Source organism: Trifolium pratense, linkage group LG2, assembly GCF_020283565.1.
Source record: "Trifolium pratense cultivar HEN17-A07 linkage group LG2, ARS_RC_1.1, whole genome shotgun sequence".
Classification (NCBI taxonomy): Eukaryota; Viridiplantae; Streptophyta; class Magnoliopsida; order Fabales; family Fabaceae; genus Trifolium; species Trifolium pratense.
In genome coordinates this window covers 62,647,545-62,668,848 of record NC_060060.1, presented here as the reverse complement: position 1 = coordinate 62,668,848, position 21,304 = coordinate 62,647,545, and the positions used below count along the sequence as shown (strand labels likewise).

The 21,304-nt window shown below is 41.3% G+C and overlaps 1 non-coding gene across 1 annotated transcript; it reads left to right on the top strand.

Moving 5' to 3' along the window:
* Window positions 1–8,544: 8,544 nt before the first annotated feature.
* Window positions 8,545–8,651, top strand: LOC123912010. The gene has a single exon (XR_006810863.1). It is a non-coding gene; the product is annotated as a small nucleolar RNA R71 (small nucleolar RNA).
* The last annotated feature ends 12,653 nt before the right edge of the window (window positions 8,652–21,304 follow it).

Here is a 21,304-nt window from a genome sequence, read left to right as displayed (position 1 = left end):
GAAAGGGTATACATTCTAAGTTAAGGGATTTAACTACCGTTGAAGACCAAATCCGTAGTGAAATCCAATTAAAACAAATTTCAACGTAATTACAACATTGCCACCGTGTCTACTTTTCACTACTGATTTAAGAAAAACAGTAGTGAAATCCCTTGTCTATGAACTTTTCACTACTGGTATTCAAATATCAGTAGTGGAATCCTTTGGTCAAATGTGTTTCACTACTGGTATTCACATACCAGTAGTGGAATCCCTTATCCAAAAGTCATTTTTCTACTAGTGATTTTAGTAACATCACGTACATTAGAATGCACAAAACCAAAGCGTGTCGATCATGTTCCGAAGTTGTGGTATAAAAACATCCAACAGCTTTGAAACCTTCCTTCACGTCTCCAATCAAAAATTCATCGGGTATATTGGTAAAATAGAACGAACAGACCTCGTTGTGAAGGCCTCGTCATTACTGTTATGACGAGTTATCGCAATAATTGGGCATGTAATAGTGAAATTTTAGTCCTCATATTTTCATTTAGGGGATTTTTGTAACGACCCGATTTTTAGTAAATCGATATTTTATATATTTGCATATATTTTGGGTTAGTGTTAAATATTTATTTACGCGACGTATAATTATGTATCGCGAACATAAGTTTGTGAGCGAAACCTTTGCCATGTTAGTGGGCTTGGGCGTGTGATAGAGCTTAGTGGGCTTAGGCAAGTTGGGCTTGAACCAAGAGAATTAGGGAGAGGTATATATAGAAAACCTTAGTGCAAATATTTATCATTATGTCATTTTCTTCCTAAGAAGAACAAGAGCAAAAACCCTAGGAGAGCAAGAAGAAGAACACGAGCAAGGAGAAGAGATTTAGAGGCCAAGAATCATCATTCAATCCAAGGTAAGAGATTAGAATTCATGATTCTTGAGTGGCAAGGAGAGGGGAGATTGTCTATGTCTCCATTCCCGAACTCTCCCACTCAATTTCCTTTTAGACTTTTGATTAAGCTTTTGTATGTGAGTGTGATGTTCTTCATCATCACTTTGTATGTGTTAATCTCTAGCTTGATTCCATGAAGAATATGTATGTGTTTGAATCATGTTTGAAAAGTTTATGAAAGTTACTTAAAACACAAGAAATTGGCATGATTTTGATTGTTTGATGTATTTGGATGTTTGGAAGGGATGATTAATGTTCCTTGATATCATATATGCTTGGAATTATTGTTTAAGAGAATTTATAACATGTTTGAATGAATTTTTGGTTGGTTTCAATGTTAAACCGCCTTTGAAAAACTCACAGGAAATGCACGTTCGCTGCAGCGAGCCTTAAGCGAACGTGTATGTTCTTGGGGTGTTCGCTGTAGCGAGACGTAGCGAGCATTAGCGACCTAGTTCGCTAAGTCTTCGCTGATCTTCGCCAGTGTTCGCCAGATGACAATTACATTCTGACTTCGTTCGCTGATTAGTCGCTGATGGTTCGCTGCAGCGAATGAAGGGAATTTCAAATATTTTTGTGGGGTTCTATAATTCAATTGGGCTTTTGGGATATGTTTCCTTAGTATTATAGTGTATTACCATGGTGTGAATTTAATGATTCGCACGCGTATGCAATTAGTTGTAGTCCAAAGTCAGTATATCCATGTATTTGGTTTTGTTTTGGTTTTGAATTATTATATGTTTAATAATTGTGTTGTGTGATGGCATTTATATAAAATGTCAAAGAAGTATATGTATTTTTGTATATCGGGTTGTCCGATAAAGAAGAATATCAGTTTGTCTGATAAAGAAGTTTAATTGATTATGTTATCCATGTAGTGAGCAGTATCTTCGTGCTAAGTGATTATCATATGTTTGGTAAATGCATGACATTCATAAATTCATGCATTATTTAGGGATATCAGACTTGTCTGATAAAGAAGGATATTGGACTTTGATGGATAATTTTCGCAAGTGAACAAATTACCACGTAGTAATAAAAATATCGATCCACAGGGATTGTGTGATTAAACGAGTCTAATAGTGTTCATAAACATGATGCAAGGAATACACATAAATTGGGGGTATGTTGAGTGATGAATTGTTAGAAAATGTGCTTTGATATAATGGAAAAGCGAGGTAGAATCATCGGAATCACCTAGTCTATAGCTAAACCACATGCAATCTACTATATCATAGGAATCTACTCAAGTGTTCACAACTAGATCGACAAATTAGTGAATCGCAATCTCTTGTCAAAATCCACTCTATTCGTTGTCGATACTCCCCCGATCTCTCGGGCGGAAGCTACCTACAACGAATGATATGAAAGCGCGTCAATCGTTCGCTACACTCTATGTCTCAATCTCTCGACCGGAAACACTCGAGTGCTCAATGCAATTCAGTTCAGAAATTAAATCAATACTCTCGCACGTGACTTAACTCGAAATCATTACAACACTAATGAAGGATTATAAAGCATTAAGAATCGAATTGCATTAAATCAACACTATGAACAGAGTAGATTCTTACATATAGCAGATTACAAATAATTCATCTACATCTTAGACTATCCTAGATCCTACCTCCAAAAGAAGCTTAGCTCCTCATGTTGCTTCGTTCGCGTCCTCGCTTCAACTTCATGGCTTGAGAATCCATGCTATTGAGGTGCTCGGAGCTATCCTTTGAAGTCCTTGATCTGGATCTTGATGCTTCCAAAATCAGAGAATAGATGAATATTGCAGAATTTTCCAACCATCTAACAGAATTATGCAGAAACCTTATATAATGAACGCAACCACGCCGCGCGCCAGATCTATCACGCCGCGCGTGGTTGCAAATCCATCAACTACGCCGCGCGTGTAACGGTATCACGCGGCGCGTGATCAAGTCAGAGAGCAATCCAATTCCTGAACAAGGCTTCACGCCGCGCGTGGTCAGGTATCACGCCGCGCGTGCTCAGAGTGAAAACTTAGCTCCCTGTGATCCCCATCACGCGGCGCGTGATGGGCTACGCCCCCAGCGTAGTGAAAATTAGCCATTTCCTGCAATTTTTCCTGTTTTCTTGCAAAACAAGTAATCAAGCTTATGATTAGATTTCTCTTATATTCATTGCTAAAAACCTACTAAAATGCATCTAATGTTGCTAAAATAGGCATCGATTAGAGAGTGTGACGATCCGTCATCACAACCCCAAACTTAAACCTTTCCTTGTCCTCAAGGAAACAACCTTTACCTCAAGCTTTTGTGTCAAGACCTTGGCATTTTCCTTAAATTCACTCGAATCATACATACGTGAGAATCACCTGATGATCAATAATCCACCTGCAAACAACGCTCAATTGCACAATCGTTCCCGCAAGACATTTTCAAGTAGTTCACACTTTTCGACCAAGGCTCTATGACTTCATCACACTACTCACATGCACTCTTCAGTTTTGGTAATTCACTCAAATCAACACATCAATGCAAGTCAACAATAATTTTGCAAGTAGTCTAAGAATTCATTCGGTTCACTTTGTGCACACACATTAGAGGTCTTTTATGGTTATAACGTGGCTTGGCTAGGGTGGATGGTGACATTTTGGATAAGTAGTAGAAAAACTTGGAGTTAGATCCCCCTAAGGTCAAAAATTTCATAAACCAAACCCCTTTTTCCTTTGAACTATAGTGGACTAGAGAACTTTTTCCAAATCATCAAACAAAGTTTTGCAATTCTTTTGAATTCAAGGCTATCACTTATTTTCTATAATTTTTTTTTTTTTTTCACATTCATTCATCTCTTTTTTCATTCTCTTTTTTTTTTTTTTTCTTACTTTTCTTACTTTTCTTCTTTGCCTTGCAATTTGTGAAATTTTTCAATCAAAACTTTTTATAAGTTCTCTAGTACCCTCACCCCAAACTTTATTTGTTGCTAATTCCAAAGAGCAACCCCAAACTTAGTGGTGAGCAATGCGCATCAACCACTAATTAGGTGCCTAACCTCCAAGAAAGTCATTCCTTTTTTTTTCAAAATGTTCTTAAGGTTGTGCAAAATAACATTTTCTTTTTCAGCTCAAATTGGTTAAGCAAAGGATAATTATATGTAAGGGTGGATAGAAAGGCTCAAAGGTACCAAGGAACATGCCTCGTGTGTGCTACAAAAGTACCAATCAAAATAAAAAGACGACAAGCAAAATCGAGAGACAATATATGAGTGGATATCACACATAGAAGAAAAAGGAGTGTTTGGCTCAATACCTGTCGGTTGGGTCGAATCAAAGAACCGGTCAAAAAGTGTGCGTTCCCTTCCTTTGCCTCTTGATCACATGAGTGCAACAAGCTATTGCACTGCAGGTTTCACAAATTACACACGGAGAAAATCATGCAATTGATATTCAAGTAACTAGAAGGAACATGCCAAAATCTTGAAACAAACTCCAAAAGTAAAAACCATTCCACAATCAAACAAGTCAAAGTTCAAATTCAAGGTCTAAAATAATACAATCCAGCCAAATCCAAGCAACATCAAATTATTATTACAAACCAACGAAAGTAAAATAGACGAAAGTAAAAAGTAGAGATAGAGTAGTAGAGTAGCAGCAGCAGAAAATCATAACCAAAGACGTCAAACGGTGTCATCCGGCTGGCCAGTGAAGTAGTTTGTGAACGGGCTATTCAAGTTCAGATTCAGCCCATCCACATCCAGCATCTCCCTCTCCATAGCAGCTGCCTCATCCTGCTCAACCCGGCGGCGCCTCTCGATCTCCGCCAACTCAGAAGTTCTCAAACCAGAATTGTAAGCTTGCCTGGCCTGGAATGATGTCAGCTCCCTCGCCTGATGTGCCCCCCAATCGGCATCATCCGGATATAAAGTCCCAAAAGTAGGAGGAGGGAAGGTAGAACGGTAAGTCATCGCCTCGGTGTACATGGAAGAGGCGGTATCAAAGTAGAGATTCGGCAGCCCGGAGTATTGTGAAATTTCCATCTGATGCAACATCGAAGCCAGCTGGTTAACATCATGAGAATACAGAGGAGGAGCATGTGCCGGTATCTCTTGAGACTCATGTACCGGATCCCCCTGTTGATCCGGATGGTTACCCTCTTCAAACCGATTAATTTCTTCCTCTTCCCTCAAAGCTTCCTCTCTCACAGCATTCCCCTCACCACGGGGCACAATAGGACCTCTCTCAAACTTTTTGACGAAGTAAGATAATGACAAGGGGCGAACAGGATGAAGATCACCTTCTTGCACATCCATTGGAACATTGTTTGCTCTACACAAAGCAGCAATTAGGTTGCAATGCCCCAACGTAAAAGTAGGATTCGGATGATTGGCTATTTCATGAAGATCTTTTTGTAACCAATACCCAAGATTAATGTGTTTCCCTTCGACCAACAATCGGACAACGTAAGCATTATCAAGCTGAATCTCTGAATTGTTACCAACAACCCTCACATTCTTCAACCAAAATTCACCCCAAGCTCGGTGAATGGGATTAAAACTTGTTAAACTCAACCTTCTAGGGAGCGAAGCTGGTGAGTGGGCTAGCCACATTGCTCCCGGTCGACACACGATACTCTTCAGTTCCTCCCTAACTTCGATACCACTCTTGTCGATCCTCTCTCTCCCACGCAAGAATTCACATCCACCTCCCGCAGCACAACCAAGCAGATTGTTGATAGAATCAAAAGAATAACTAACCTTAACACCTCTAACCACGGAAGTATATTCCGGAAACATTGGTTGATCCGATAAATAGGCATTTGCAAGAAACTCCCTAACCCACATCTGATTGCCAGGATTAATTTCATCTTTCATCATCAATTTATTAAACTTCTCCCATCCCCTAGACTTAATCTCATTTCCTATCTCAGCTACACCATTCAGCAAATCCTCTCCAAAACCCTTCTCTTGATTAATAGTAAATGTTCGGATTTGTGTGTACCTTTTTTCATGAACTTCACTGATGAAGTGAGGATGAACTTGTGGGCGGGTAACATTGCTTCGGCGAGGAGGAGATGCTTGAGCGGACCGAGAGGATTGTCCTTTGCTTGCACTCATCTTGGTTCTTGCTTTCTTTGGTGGCTCTTGTGTTGGATTAGCATCACTCTTCTTCTTCCCCTTTCCGGTTAGCCGTGTCAACATGGTGATAGTAGGGAGGTTGAAATGGGTCAATTTGGGAAAGTGGTGAAATGAGGGATTTGGAGTGAATTTGAAATGGTTGAAATGGGTTGTATGTGAATGTGAAGGAATGGGATGATCGGGAGTGATTAGAGATGAAATTGGAGAGGTTTGGAAGATGAAAATGGGTTAACAATGGAGTTTACCGTGTGAGAGGGCGTGTAAATTGATGATGGGATTGATGGAGTGGTTGGGAAGATGAAGAAATTCAAATTTTACACGCTTTCCTGTGTAGCCACGCCGCGCGTGACCCTTGCTACGCCGCGCGTAGTACCAATTGTAACGGTCAAGAACTTCTTTCAAAAAGGCCACGCCGCGCGTGATGACCATCACGCGGCGCGTAATCACTAGTCAGAGAGTCCATTCTTTCTCCAGGCTTCACGCAGCGCGTGATACACTCCCCCGCCGCGCGTAGTACATTCTGAAAACTCCTTCCTCTATATTGAAAGATCACGCCGCGCGTAATTGTACTGCGCCCCCGGCGTAGTAGAGCTCTGTTCTGCCCTGTTTTGCTTCCTGTCCTTGCTTCTGCTGCACACCTATCTACATACTTCAAAAACAAAACAAATCAAAACATTAGAAACCGTTGGGTTGCCTCCCAACCAGCGCTTGTTTAACGTCCCGATGCTTGACGTTCCATGCCCCTAAGGGTTATGGAGAAAAGGTAGTGCCACCATGTGGCAAGTAGTGTGCATTCCAAGGTAACTTAAGAGCATCTTTAACAATGTGATCATAAACCTGAATTTTAAAGCATTGTGGGTCTCCATCATCACATGTCATCTTATCAAAGACATTGAATGTAACCTGCTGATCATCGGTCCTTAGCATGAGTTCACCCATCTCCAAATCGATTAAGGCTCGGCTAGTTGCTAAGAAGGGTCTACCAAGTAGCAAAGGTTCCCACTCCCTAGTTTCTTCTATGTCCAAAACCACAAAATCTGCGGGAAACACAAATTCAGCAACTCTTACCAACACATCATGGAGAATACCTTCCGGATGCACAATCGATCTATCCGCCAAAGAGAGACTCATCTTTGTCGGCTTTGCTACCGCTCCCGGTATCTTCTTCATCATTGATAACGGCATCAGATTAATGCTAGCACCCAAATCACACAAAGCCTTTTCAATAGTGAGATTTCCAATAGAGCATGTAATTGTAAAGCTCCCCGAATCTTTCTTTTTCTGAGGTAGCTTCCTTTGGATGAGGGCGCTGCACTCTTCCGTCATACTTACCATTTCATCATCTAGTGGTTTTCTTTTCTTTGTAAGCAGCTCCTTCAAAAACTTTGCATAACTCGACATCTGCTCCAATGCCTCAACCAATGGTATAGCCATCTCAAGCTTGTTCAACACCTTCATGAACTTCTTGAACTCCTTCTCCCGCTCAAGATTCTTAGCTTTCTTTCTCCTAGGAAAAGGCATCCTAGCATATGGCGATTCATCAATTCCCTTACCTTTCTCAACCTTCTTGCTCTCTTTTTCTTTTATCTCCCTCTGTTTTTCAACTTCTTCTTTCTCATCCTCACTAATCTCAACTCCCTTAAACATATTTTCCTTTTCTACTTCTCCCTCATATCTCTCATTTTCAACTACAACCTCTTGCTTATTTTCAACTTCTCCCTCAATGACTTTCTTTTTCAAGGGCTTCTCCACAGCTGGCCTTTCCGGTATCTCTCTACTCCTCAAAGTGATTCCATTGCAAGTTTCATTTTTCGGATTGTCATGAGTGTTTCCACCGAAACCTCCTTGGTTTTGCAACATAGAAAACTGTCTTGACAGCTGACCCATTTGCACCTCAAGATTCTTTATAGAAGCTTCATGATTCTTGTTAGAGGTTGCTTGACTCGATTTCATCGCTTCAAAGTTGCTTTGGGTCATGAGCATGAACTGATTTAGAGTCTCTTCCATCCTTGATGGAGGCCTTTGCTGCTGTTGCGGTGCACCTTGACTTTGCATACCGTTCCCCCACCCGGAACCGTTGTTATTGTTGTTGTACGGCTTCCGAAAATTGGCCAAGTAGCGAGCCTCCTCTGAACCCTCCGGGAAGCATCCGCCATTTGGGTGGTCCTGCAAACAAAAATCACAGCGCACATTGTCAATTTTACCTATTGGAGAAGTTTGAACTTGTGGATTGGACAGCAGCTTCGTCATTGCTTCCATTTGGCTAGTCATTAGCTTTTGCTGTGCTAATAGGGCTGTTTGAGTATCCAATTCCAACACTCCGCCTCTCTTTTTGGCTCCTCTATCATTAGTAGCTCTATACTCGTTTTGAGCCATACTTTCCACCAACTCTCTTGCTTCAGCCTCGTCCCGATTTTTCAGCGAACCACCGGCTGATGCGTCAAGTATCATGCGCGTTTGCGCCCTCAAACCTTGGGTGAACATTTGCATCTGATTGTGGCCATCGAAACCATGATTCGGGCACCTTTTAAGACAAACTTTGAACCTCTCCCAAGCATCATAGAGCGTCTCCCCATCCACTTGCTCGAAGTTGCTAATTTCAGCCCTTCTTTCCAAAAACTTATGAATAGGGAAGTAGCGGTCTAAGAACTTCCGCTCAAGTTGTCTCCATGTCTCAATAGTTCCGGCCGGTATTGTGTCCAACCAATCCTTAGCACGGCCGGTGAGAGAGTGCTTGAACAACCTAAGTCTCTTATCCGATTCACTTACCCCCGGTGGGTCGGTATAGTCGCAAGCCTCATAGAAATGTGATAAATGTAGATTGGGACATTGGGATTCCGATCCGGAGTAGGGGTTTTCTTTAAGTGCGGATAAGACAATATTCTTAATGTCAAAAGAAACCGGGTTTGCCGGTTGAAAACCCTGATTGGCTAGAGCGTCATTATCTCTCCGCCCATAATCACCAAGAGTACGTCTTTGTGGTTGAGGAACCGGTGGAACATGGACCGGTGGATCCTGCTCTTCTTCCATAGTAGCTGAACTCTGTCCTTGACAGTCCGGTGTACCACCTAGCAAAGCTTTTCCTCTTGAAGCTTGAGCTTCCCTTGTTGCCTTCCGAATTGCGCGAGCTGTCTTTTCAATTTCTGGATCGAACTGCAGCTCAATGGGACCTGTCCTCCGCATGCACAAGGAAACACACAAGTAGAACGCTTGATGGATAATTTTCGCAAGTGAACGAATTACCACGTAGTAATAAAAATATCGATCCACAGGGATTGTGTGATTAAACTAGTCGAATAATGTTCATAAACATGATGCAAAGAATACACATAAATTGGGGGTTTAGTTTGAAAGATGTGCTTGTACGAAAATGTTGAGAAATCAATTGATTAAGAATGAGGTTGGATCGTCGACAATTCCCTAAACACTAGTATTCACATGCAATTCAATTGTATCGTAACTAATCACTCGAATGTTACAACTAGATCAACAATATGGTGAATCGCAATCTCTTGTCAAAATCCACCCTATCCTCTACCGATACTTCTCCAATCTCTTGGATGGAAGCTACCGGTAGCGGAGTATTTGAAAACGCGTTGATCGTATGCTACATTCTATGTTTCAATCTCTCGACCGGAAACACTCAAATGCACAATGAATTCAGTTCTGATTTCAACTCATACTCTCGTACATAATTAAAATCTAAGTTCATTGCAAGATTGATCAGAAATTGTAAAGCATTAAGGATAGAATTTCATTGAATAACATTCATAAAAGAGAGATTCAGTACAGATACAATTGATTACATGAAATACATTGGTTTAGTTCCTCATCATGATCCAACCTCAATGGAGTTCTAGCCTCTCATCGTGAAGTAGCTCGATTCTTGCTCCAACTTCAAGGATTCCACTCCCATGATGTTGAATGCTTCCAATCTAGCCACCTTTCGCCTCTGGAACGCAGGATCAGCCTTCAATCGTGCCTGGAAATCAATTCCCGAGATCAAGATCAGATTCCTCCAATTTTTTTCCAATCCGAAAACAGAATTATGCAGAAAATATATATACAGAAGGCAACCACGCCGCGCGCCAGATCTATCACGCCGCGCGTGGTTGCAAATCCATCAACAACGCCGCGCGTGGTAACAGAATCACGCGGCGCGTGATCAAGTCAGAGAGCAATCTTCTTCTTCAACAAGGCTTCACGCCGCGCGTGGTAAGGCATCACGCCGCGCGTGGTCAGAGTGAAAATCTTGGCTCTCTGTTAGCTCCATCACGCGGCGCGTGATGGGCTACGCCCCCAGCGTAGTGAAAATCATTCATATCCTGCAATTTTTCCTGTTTTCTTTGCAAAACAAGTAATCAAGCTCATGATTAGATTTCTCTTATATTTATTGCTATAAACCTACTAAAATGTATCTAATGTTGCTAAAATAGGCATGGATTAGAGAGTGTGACGATTTGTCATCACAACCCCAAACTTAAACCTTTTCTTGTCCTCAAGGAAACAACTTTTACCTCAAGCTTTTGTGTCAAGACCTTGGCATTTTCCTTAAATTCACTCGAATCATACATACGTGAAGATCACCTGATGATCAATGCTCCGCCTGCAAACAATGCTCAATTGCACAATCGTTCCCGCAAGACATTTTCAAGTAGTTCACACTTTTCGACCAAGGCTCTATGATTTCATCACACTACTCACATGCACTCTTCAGTTTTTGGCAATTCACTCAAATCAACACATCAATGCAAGTCAACAATAATTTTGCAAGTAGTCTAAGAATTCATTCGGTTCACTTTGTGCACACACATTAGAGGTCTTTAGGGTTATAACGTGGCTTGGCTAGGGTGGATGGTGACATTTTTGGATAAGTAGTAGAAAAACTTGGAGTTAGATCCCCCTATTAGTCAAAGAACATTTTCATAAACCAAACCCCTTTTGAAATATAGTGGACTAGAGAACTTTTTCAAACATCAAACAAAGTTTTGCAATTCTTTTGAATTCAAGGCTGTCGCTTCTTTTCTATATTATATTTTTTTTTTTTTTTTTTTTTTTTTTTTTTCACATTCATTCATCTTCTTTTCTTTTTCATTTTCTTTCTTTTCTCTTCTCTTTTGCCTTGCAACTTTTGAAATTTTTGAAAAATTATTCAATCAAAACTTTTTATAAGTTCTCTAGTACCCTCACCCCAAACTTTATTTGTTGCTAATTCCAAAGAGCAACCGCAAACTTAGTGGTGAGCAATGCGCATCAACCACTAATTAGGTGCCTAACCTCCAAGAAAGTCATTCCTTTTTTTATCAAAAATTTCTTAAGGTTTTGCAAAAATAACATTTTCTTTTTCAGCTCAAATTGGTTAAGCAAGGGATAATTATAAGTAAGGGTGGATAGAAAGGCTCAAAGGTACCAAGGAACATGCCTCGTGTGTGCTACAAAAGTACCAATCAAATAAAAAGACGACAAGCAAAATCGAGAGACAGTACATGAGTGGATATCACACATAGAAGAAAAAGGAGTGTTTGGCTCAATACCTCTCAATTGGGTCGAATCAAAGAACCGGTCAAAAAGTGTGCGTTCCCTTCCTTTGCCTCTTGATCACATGAGTGCAACCAGCTATTGCACTGCAAGTTTCACATATCACACACGGAGAAAATCAAGTAATTGATACTCAAGTAACTAGAAGGAACATGCCAAAATATTGAGAAAAACTCTAAAAGTAAAAACCATTCCTCAATCAAACAAAAGAAGATTCAAATTCAGAGTACACAAATAAAATATCCAGCCAAAATCCAAGCAACATCAAATATTATTACAAACCAAGCAAATAAAAGACAATTAAGTAAAGATAGAGATAGAGTAGTAGAATAGTAGCAGCAGCAGCAGAGATCAGAACGCAGAGAAGCCCGTGCATTGATTTTAGGACTCACATCCTTTTGAAATACTGAGATAGATGGGTGGATCTGAGGCCCAAAACCAAGCACCAGACTGTATACCTTAATACCTGCGAAAACCCTCATGAGATTGATTTAATGAAATGAAGGTTACTGAATTCCCTTGCACTGATTTTAGGCTTCATATCGCACTTAAGAACTTTAGTGAAATTGATAGATCTGAAGCCTAAAACCAAGCAGATGAATTTGAACCTTGATGAATGGTGAGTCTTTAGCTAGAACGTGAGAGTTTAAATAATCAGAACAGAGTCACCTGATGACGCCGCGCGTGACTTACTCCACGCCGCGCGTGATCTATTCCAAAATTTCTCTATGGCCCCAAAATCCAACGGTCATGTTGACCAAATTCAAACGGTCAAGTTGACTTGATCACGCCGCGCGTAGCTCCCCTCACGCGGCGCGTGATCACTTTAGCAAAACCACTTTCCTCTCTGCCTTGTTTACGCGGCGCGTGAAAGATACCATGCCGCACGTGATCACTAGTCAGGGAGCTCACTTATCCACTTCCATCATCACGCCGCGCGTAGGAAGCCTTCACGCCGCGCGTGATCGATATTCCAGTGGCACCTCTTTCCTCCACTTACACGACGCCGCGCGTGACTTCACTACGCCCCCAGCGTAGTTCACTTCAACAGTCCTCTGTTTTTGCTCTGTTTGCTGCTGAAAGCTGCGCACCTACCTACATCTTGCAAAACAAAACAACTAATCATTAGAAACCGTTGGGTTGCCTCCCAACCAGCGCTTGTTTAACGTCCCGATGCTTGACGTTCCATGCCCCTAAGGGTCTTGGAAGAAAAGAGCCACATTGTGCCGAACGAGCTCTCCACCACGATAAACTTTCAACCTTTGACCATTCACCTTAAAACTCTGATTCTCCTCCCCTGATTTGAAGATTTCCACAGCCCCATGTGGAAACACTTCCTTAACTACAAAAGGACCAGACCACTTGGACTTGAGTTTACCGGGGAATAACTTGAATCGAGAGTTAAATAGAAGCACCAACTGTCCTTCGTGAAACTTTTTCGGAACTAATTGCGCATCATGATAGCGTTTAGTCCTTGCCTTGTACAGTACCGCATTTTCATATGCCCTTTCGCGCCATTCCTCTAACTCATTGAGCTTCAACAACCGAGCTCTACCGGCGAGTGTGGCATCCATGTTTAGTTGCTTAACAGCCCAGTATGCTTTATGCTCAAGCTCTACGGGTAAATGACATGCTTTTCCATAAACCAACTGATACGGGGAAAAACCGAGGTGGGTTTTAAATGCAGTACGGTATGCCCATAACGCGTCGTCGAGTTTGAGTGACCAATCCTTCCTTGATGAAGAAACCGTCTTCTCAAGAATCTGTTTCAACTGGCGATTGGACACTTCAACTTGTCCGGAGGTTTGAGGATGATAAGGAGTAGCAACCTTGTGCTTAACGTTATACTTCCTCAACAGGTTTTCAAGATGCTGATTAATGAAGTGCTTTCCTCCATCGCTGATTAAGATCCTCGGCACGCCGAATCTTGTAAATATGTTCTTTTTGAGAAACCGCACCACAGTGGCTGAATCATTGGCTTGGCAGGCTGTAGCTTCGACCCACTTTGTAACATAATCCACACAAACCAAAATGTGCACATTAGATTGGGACGAAGGAAATGGTCCCATAAAATCAATCCCCCATACATCAAATGGTTCGACTTCAGTTAGGCCATGCTGCGGCATCTCATCTCTTTTAGACACACCCCCCGATCGTTGACATGCATCGCAAGCTTTTACAAACTCCATACAATCTTGAAATATCGTTGGCCAAAAGAACCCACATTGTAAAACCTTCGCAGCTGTTCTTGGGCCACTATGATGCCCGCCACAAGGCGAGTTATGACAATGCCACATAATACCTCAGATCTCACTATCGGCCACACATCGACGAATCATGCCATCATTACTCATCTTGAACAAAAATGGATCATCCCAGAAATAATGTCGCGAATCCGCGAAGAGCTTCTTCTTTTGTTGTGCCGTCATTTCTTCCGGAATGAATCCACTAGCTTTGAGGTTGGCAATGTCACCGAACCATGGAAACTCAGATACGGCAAGCAATTTTTCATCCGGGAATTCACACTTAATAGCTTCTTCCTTATTAGTAATATCCGGATTGCTTAGCCTTGAGAGGTGGTCAGCCACCACATTCTCTACCCCCTTCTTGTCTCGAATTTCCAAATCAAACTCCTGTAAAAGCAACATCCATCGCAACAACCGCGGCTTGGAATCGCCCTTTGTCAACAAATACTTCAAAGCTGAATGATCTGTAAAAACAATCACTTTTGACCCAATTAGATAGGAACGAAACTTTTCCAAAGCGAATACCACCGCTAGCAATTCCTTCTCCGTTGTGGTGTAGTTAATTTGATTCTCATTAAGGACCTTGCTAGAGTAGTATATCACATGGAAAAGTTTGTTATGGTGTTGGCCTAGGACTGCACCAACCGCGTAATCACTTGCATCGCACATCAATTCAAAAGGGAGGTCCCATTGTGGCGCAACGATCACGGGAGCAGTAACCAACTTAGTTTTAAGACAATTAAACGCAGTCACACAAGCCTCATAAAAAAGAAACACCGTATCCTTGACTAGTAAGGATGATAAGGGTTTTGCAATTTTTGAAAAATCCTTAATGAACCGCCGGTAGAACCCGGCATGTCCGAGAAAACTCCTTACCCCCTTTACATTTAACGGTGGAGGTAGCTCTTTGATTACCTCAATTTTGGCTTGGTCTACTTCAATCCCCTTTGAGGAGATTTTGTGACCGAGAACAATCCCTTCTCTTACCATGAAGTGACATTTTTCCCAATTTAAAACCAAATTGGTACTTATACACCTTTTCAGCACATCATTCAAATTAGAAAGGCAAAAATCGAAAGACTTACCAAAAACCGAAAAGTCATCCATAAATACCTCCATTGTGTCCTCCATCATATCGGAGAAGATGGCAAGCATACATCTTTGAAACGTCGCTGGGGCATTACATAATCCAAATGGCATTCTTCGATATGCGAACACCCCAAAGGGACAAGTAAATGCCGTTTTCTCTTGATCTTCCGGATCGACGGTGATCTGATTGTAACCTGAGTAACCATCAAGGAAACAGTAGAACTCTTGCCCCGCTAACCGTTCCAACATCTGATCCATGAATGGCAAGGGAAAGTGATCCTTCCTAGTAGCGGTGTTGAGTCGGCGATAGTCAATGCACATACGCCATCCCGTAACAGTCCGAGATGGAATAAACTCATTCTTATCGTTTTTCACCACCGTCATTCCCCCCTTTTTCGGCACCACATGCACCGGAGATACCCAAGCACTATCGGAGATAGGGTATATCATGCCGGCCTCCAATAGTTTCAGCACCTCTTTCTTCACAACTTCCTTCATGGTAGGATTGAGTCTTCGTTGAGGTTGCACAACTGGTTTAAACTCAGCTTCCAACTTGATTTTATGCATGCAAAAAGTGGGACTTATTCCTTTCAGATCGGAGATAGTCCACCCCATTGCGGCTTTGTTGGACTTCAAAACTCTCAACAGTTTCTCCTCTTCCAAATGAGTGAGTTTGCTGCTAATGATGGCTGGAAACGAAGCATCATCACTTAAGAACACATACTTCAGATGTGAAGGGAGTTGCTTCAGTTCGGGAACTTTCCTCTCTTCTTCCATTTGATCCTTATCATTCACTTCAAGGAGGTTTTCAAACTTAGGACTTTCATCTATCCGATTAGCATTCAAATTGCTAAGACATAACTCAATTTCTCGCTCCCATTCGTCTTCCACATTATCCAATGAGTTAACTAACACCTTTTCAAGAGTAGAGGAGGAGTGTTGAACCTTAAAGATATCTTCAATGACCTCGTCAACCAATTCAATTCTGAAACATTGAGTGTCATCGTCGTGTTGTTTCATAGCTTCAAACACATTAAAGAGGATTTGTTCACCGTCAGTCCGGAACATTAGTTCTCCCAACTCCACATCGATAAGGGCGCGTCCGGTAGCTAAGAATGGTCTTCCTAACAGCAAGGGTTCCCAATTCTTGTCTTCTTCCATGTCTAAGACAACAAAGTCAGCTGGAAACACAAATCCGCCGACTCGCACCAGAACATCATGTAAGATACCTTCCGGATACACGATGGATCTAAGAACTTGCTCGAAGTTGCTAATTTCAGCCCTCCTTTCTAGGAACTTATGAATAGGGAAGTAACGATCTAAGAACTTCCGCTCCAGCTGTCTCCAAGTCGCAATCGTTCCGGCGGGTATCGTGTCTAACCAATCTTTAGCACGGCCGGTGAGAGAATGCTTGAATAACCTCAGTCTTTTGTCCGATTCGCTCACCCCCGGTGGATCGGTATAGTCGCATGCTTCATAGAAGTGAGACAAGTGTAAGTTCGGGCATTGAGCTTCCGATCCTGAATACGGATTTTCCTTTAGGGCGGAGAGGACCGTGTTCTTGATGTCGAATGAGACAGGATTCGCCGGCTGAAAGCCTTGATTTGCCAACGCGTCGTTGTCTCTTCTCCCATAATCACCGAGAGTACGTCTTGGCGGTTGAGGAACCGGTGGAACTTGTTCTTCTTGCATTGTTGCTGCAGTCCGTCCTTGACAGTCCGGTGTATCCCTTAGCAAAGCTGTTCCCCTTGAAGCTTGAGCTTCCCTTGTTGCCTTTCGAATTGCGCGAGCTGTCTTTTCAATCTCTGGATCAAATTGCAGCTCTTGAGGACCTGTTCTCCGCATGCACAATGAAACACACAAGTAGAACGCTCCGGGAGAAAAATATAAAACAGAAAATAAGAAAACACAGAAAATATGAACACTATTGCCTTGTCGAATCAATCACAATCCCCGGCAACGGCGCCAAAAACTTGATGGATAATTTTCGCAAGTGAACGAATTACCACGTAGTAATAAAAATATCGATCCACAGGGATTGTGTGATTAAACTAGTCGAATAATGTTCATAAACATGATGCAAAGAATACACATAAATTGGGGGTTTAGTTTGAAAGATGTGCTTGTACGAAAATGTTGAGAAATCAATTGATTAAGAATGAGGTTGGATCGTCGACAATTCCCTAAACACTAGTATTCACATGCAATTCAATTGTATCGTAACTAATCACTCGAATGTTACAACTAGATCAACAATATGGTGAATCGCAATCTCTTGTCAAAATCCACCCTATCCTCTACCGATACTTCTCCAATCTCTTGGATGGAAGCTACCGGTAGCGGAGTATTTGAAAACGCGTTGATCGTATGCTACATTCTATGTTTCAATCTCTCGACCGGAAACACTCAAATGCACAATGAATTCAGTTCTGATTTCAACTCATACTCTCGTACATAATTAAAATCTAAGTTCATTGCAAGATTGATCAGAAATTGTAAAGCATTAAGGATAGAATTTCATTGAATAACATTCATAAAAGAGAGATTCAGTACAGATACAATTGATTACATGAAATACATTGGTTTAGTTCCTCATCATGATCCAACCTCAATGGAGTTCTAGCCTCTCATCGTGAAGTAGCTCGATTCTTGCTCCAACTTCAAGGATTCCACTCCCATGATGTTGAATGCTTCCAATCTAGCCACCTTTCGCCTCTGGAACGCAGGATCAGCCTTCAATCGTGCCTGGAAATCAATTCCCGAGATCAAGATCAGATTCCTCCAATTTTTTTCCAATCCGAAAACAGAATTATGCAGAAAATATATATACAGAAGGCAACCACGCCGCGCGCCAGATCTATCACGCCGCGCGTGGTTGCAAATCCATCAACAACGCCGCGCGTGGTAACAGAATCACGCGGCGCGTGATCAAGTCAGAGAGCAATCTTCTTCTTCAACAAGGCTTCACGCCGCGCGTGGTAAGGCATCACGCCGCGCGTGGTCAGAGTGAAAATCTTGGCTCTCTGTTAGCTCCATCACGCGGCGCGTGATGGGCTACGCCCCCAGCGTAGTGAAAATCATTCATATCCTGCAATTTTTCCTGTTTTCTTTGCAAAACAAGTAATCAAGCTCATGATTAGATTTCTCTTATATTTATTGCTATAAACCTACTAAAATGTATCTAATGTTGCTAAAATAGGCATGGATTAGAGAGTGTGACGATTTGTCATCAACGCTCTCGACAGAAAAATGTAAAAACAGAAAAAATAAGGAAAACACAGAAAATATGAACACTATTGCCTTGTCGAATCAATCACAATCCCCGGCAACGGCGCCAAAAACTTGATGGATAATTTTCGCAAGTGAACAAATTACCACGTAGTAATAAAAATATCGATCCACAGGGATTGTGTGATTAAACGAGTCTAATAGTGTTCATAAACATGATGCAAGGAATACACATAAATTGGGGGTATGTTGAGTGATGAATTGTTAGAAAATGTGCTTTGATATAATGGAAAAGCGAGGTAGAATCATCGGAATCACCTAGTCTATAGCTAAACCACATGCAATCTACTATATCATAGGAATCTACTCAATTGTTCACAACTAGATCGACAAATTAGTGAATCGCAATCTCTTGTCAAAATCCACTCTATTCGTTGTCGATACTCCCCCGATCTCTCGGGCGGAAGCTACCTACAACGAATGATATGAAAGCGCGTCAATCGTTCGCTACACTCTATGTCTCAATCTCTCGACCGGAAACACTCGAGTGCTCAATGCAATTCAGTTCAGAAATTAAATCAATACTCTCGCACGTGACTTAACTCGAAATCATTACAAGACTAATGAAGGATTATAAAGCATTAAGAATCGAATTGCATTAAATCAACACTATGAACAGAGTAGATTCTTACATATAGCAGATTACAAATAATTCATCTACATCCTAGACTATCCTAGATCCTACCTCCAAAAGAAGCTTAGCTCCTCATGTTGCTTCGTTCGCGTCCTCGCTTCAACTTCATGGCTTGAGAATCCATGCTATTGAGGTGCTCGGAGCTATCCTTTGAAGTCCTTGATCTGGATCTTGATGCTTCCAAAATCAGACAATAGATGAATATTGCAGAATTTTCCAACCATCTAACAGAATTATGCAGAAACCTTATATAATGAACGCAACCACGCCGCGCGCCAGATCTATCACGCCGCGCGTGGTTGCAAATCCATCAACTACGCCGCGCGTGTAACGGTATCACGCGGCGCGTGATCAAGTCAGAGAGCAATCCAATTCCTGAACAAGGCTTCACGCCGCGCGTGGTCAGGTATCACGCCGCGTGTGCTCAGAGTGAAAACTTAGCTCCCTGTGATCCCCATCACGCGGCGCGTGATGGGCTACGCCCCCAGCGTAGTGAAAATCAGCCATTTCCTGCAATTTTTCCTGTTTTCTTGCAAAACAAGTAATCAAGCTTATGATTAGATTTTTCTTATATTCATTGCTAAAAACCTACTAAAATGCATCTAATGTTGCTAAAATAGGCATGGATTAGAGAGTGTGACGATCCGTCATCAGACTTGTCCAATAAAGAAGAATATCAATGGTAAGTTCCTTGATAAAGAAGATGGTACCACATGCATTAGTCGTGTCTAGGTTGGCATGACATTGAATGTTTGGCATTAGTCGCATTTGAGTAAATGTGCAATTATGTGTTATGTGTTATGTGAGTTCTTTGTGTTGTCCGAAACGACGTGAAACTATCTGGTTGTGTATTTGTGAGTATGTGTTGTCTGGTGTATTACTTATTGAGGCATGTTTGTGAGTTAGTAATACGTGATAGATCGAATATAGGTGCGTTTCTATATTCGTATGTATGTGATTATGTTTACTAACTCTCTACCTATTTTGTAACGACCCAATTTTCATATTATTATTTTTATGTGTTAAAATATTTTATTTAAAGTGGCATTTTAATTAAGTTAATAACTTGAGTTATTTATCGAGTACTTTAGTTATTAGGCGAGTAGAGTGAGTTAACGTGTAATTGGGCCAAGCCAATTGGGCTTGAGGCCCAATGGGCCTTGTGTGGGTGTGGAGCGCCCATATGGGCATAGTGAGGGAAGAGAGAATTCATTTTCTCATGTTCTTGTGAGAGGAAGAGAGAAGGGAGAGCAAGAGGAGAGCTAGGGCAAGCTTGAGCTAGAGGGATCAAGAGCAAATCTCCGAGTTTTCTTCGAATCCAGGTAAGAGAGTAGATTTCATATTCGTGGGTGACTCGAGGAAGGGGAGAATGTCGATTTCTCCTCACCCGAACTTCCTCCACCCCATTTTCGTTTTAGTTGTGAATGGATTTTCTTGATGGAAATCGTCCATAAGGTTCTTAACATGCTTAACTTGCTTTTAACATGATGAATGAACGAATTTAATGGTTAAAAACGAAGTTTATAGATGATTAAACTCAAGAACTTTGTGTTCTTGAGAGTTTTGAGTAAAAGTGTTAAATCTCTACTTTTTCGTAGTAAAAATGGTAGATCGGTGAAATGAACCGTCCTTTTGTGTTTAGATATGTTTGTTGCACTTGAATACAAACTCATTTGGGGTTTATAACATGAAAAATGGGATTTTTGGGTGAATTTGGGTGGAAATCGCATGTTTTGAGCAGTTCTGGCAGGAGCTGTTCGCTACAGCTCGCTGCAGCTCGCTACGAGCAGGTGACCCACTGGTGTGGTTCGCTGAAGCTCGCTGAGCCTTCGCTTAGCGAACAGCTCGCTACAGCTCGCTAAGGCTCGCTTAGCCACCGTGACAGCACAGCACTTTGCTGTTTTGGAATTTGAATGACTTTGAGGGTTCTAACATGTTATATTATGTATTTTACCCAGTTTTTCGCGTAGATTCCGATTCCGGAGTTTGTTTTATGATAAAATGCATGCTTAATACACTTTACTTATATTATTAGTATTGTGTTAAAAATGTGAGTAAATGCATTGTATGTGTTGATGATTATGATGATGTTTATTTAAATGTCAAAGAAGTATATTAAGGTGTTAATCAACTTAATAAAGAAGGATATTAGAATTATGTTATTCTAATAAAGAAGTATATCGAATTATGTTATTCGATAAAGACGGATATTAAGGTATTGATTATCTTAATAAAGACGGACGTTGGATAGTGTTCCACGTTATTGTTGATGGGCTATATGCCAAAATTGTTGATGAATATATTCATGAGTTTTGAGTGCATGCATCATGAATATTTAGGGATATTGGCTTGTCCAATAAAGAAGGATATCGAACTATATTTGTTTGATAAAGACGGATATCGGAGGTGAAATACTCTGATAAAGACGATGGTACCACATGCATTAGAGGTGTCTAGAGGACATAACATGA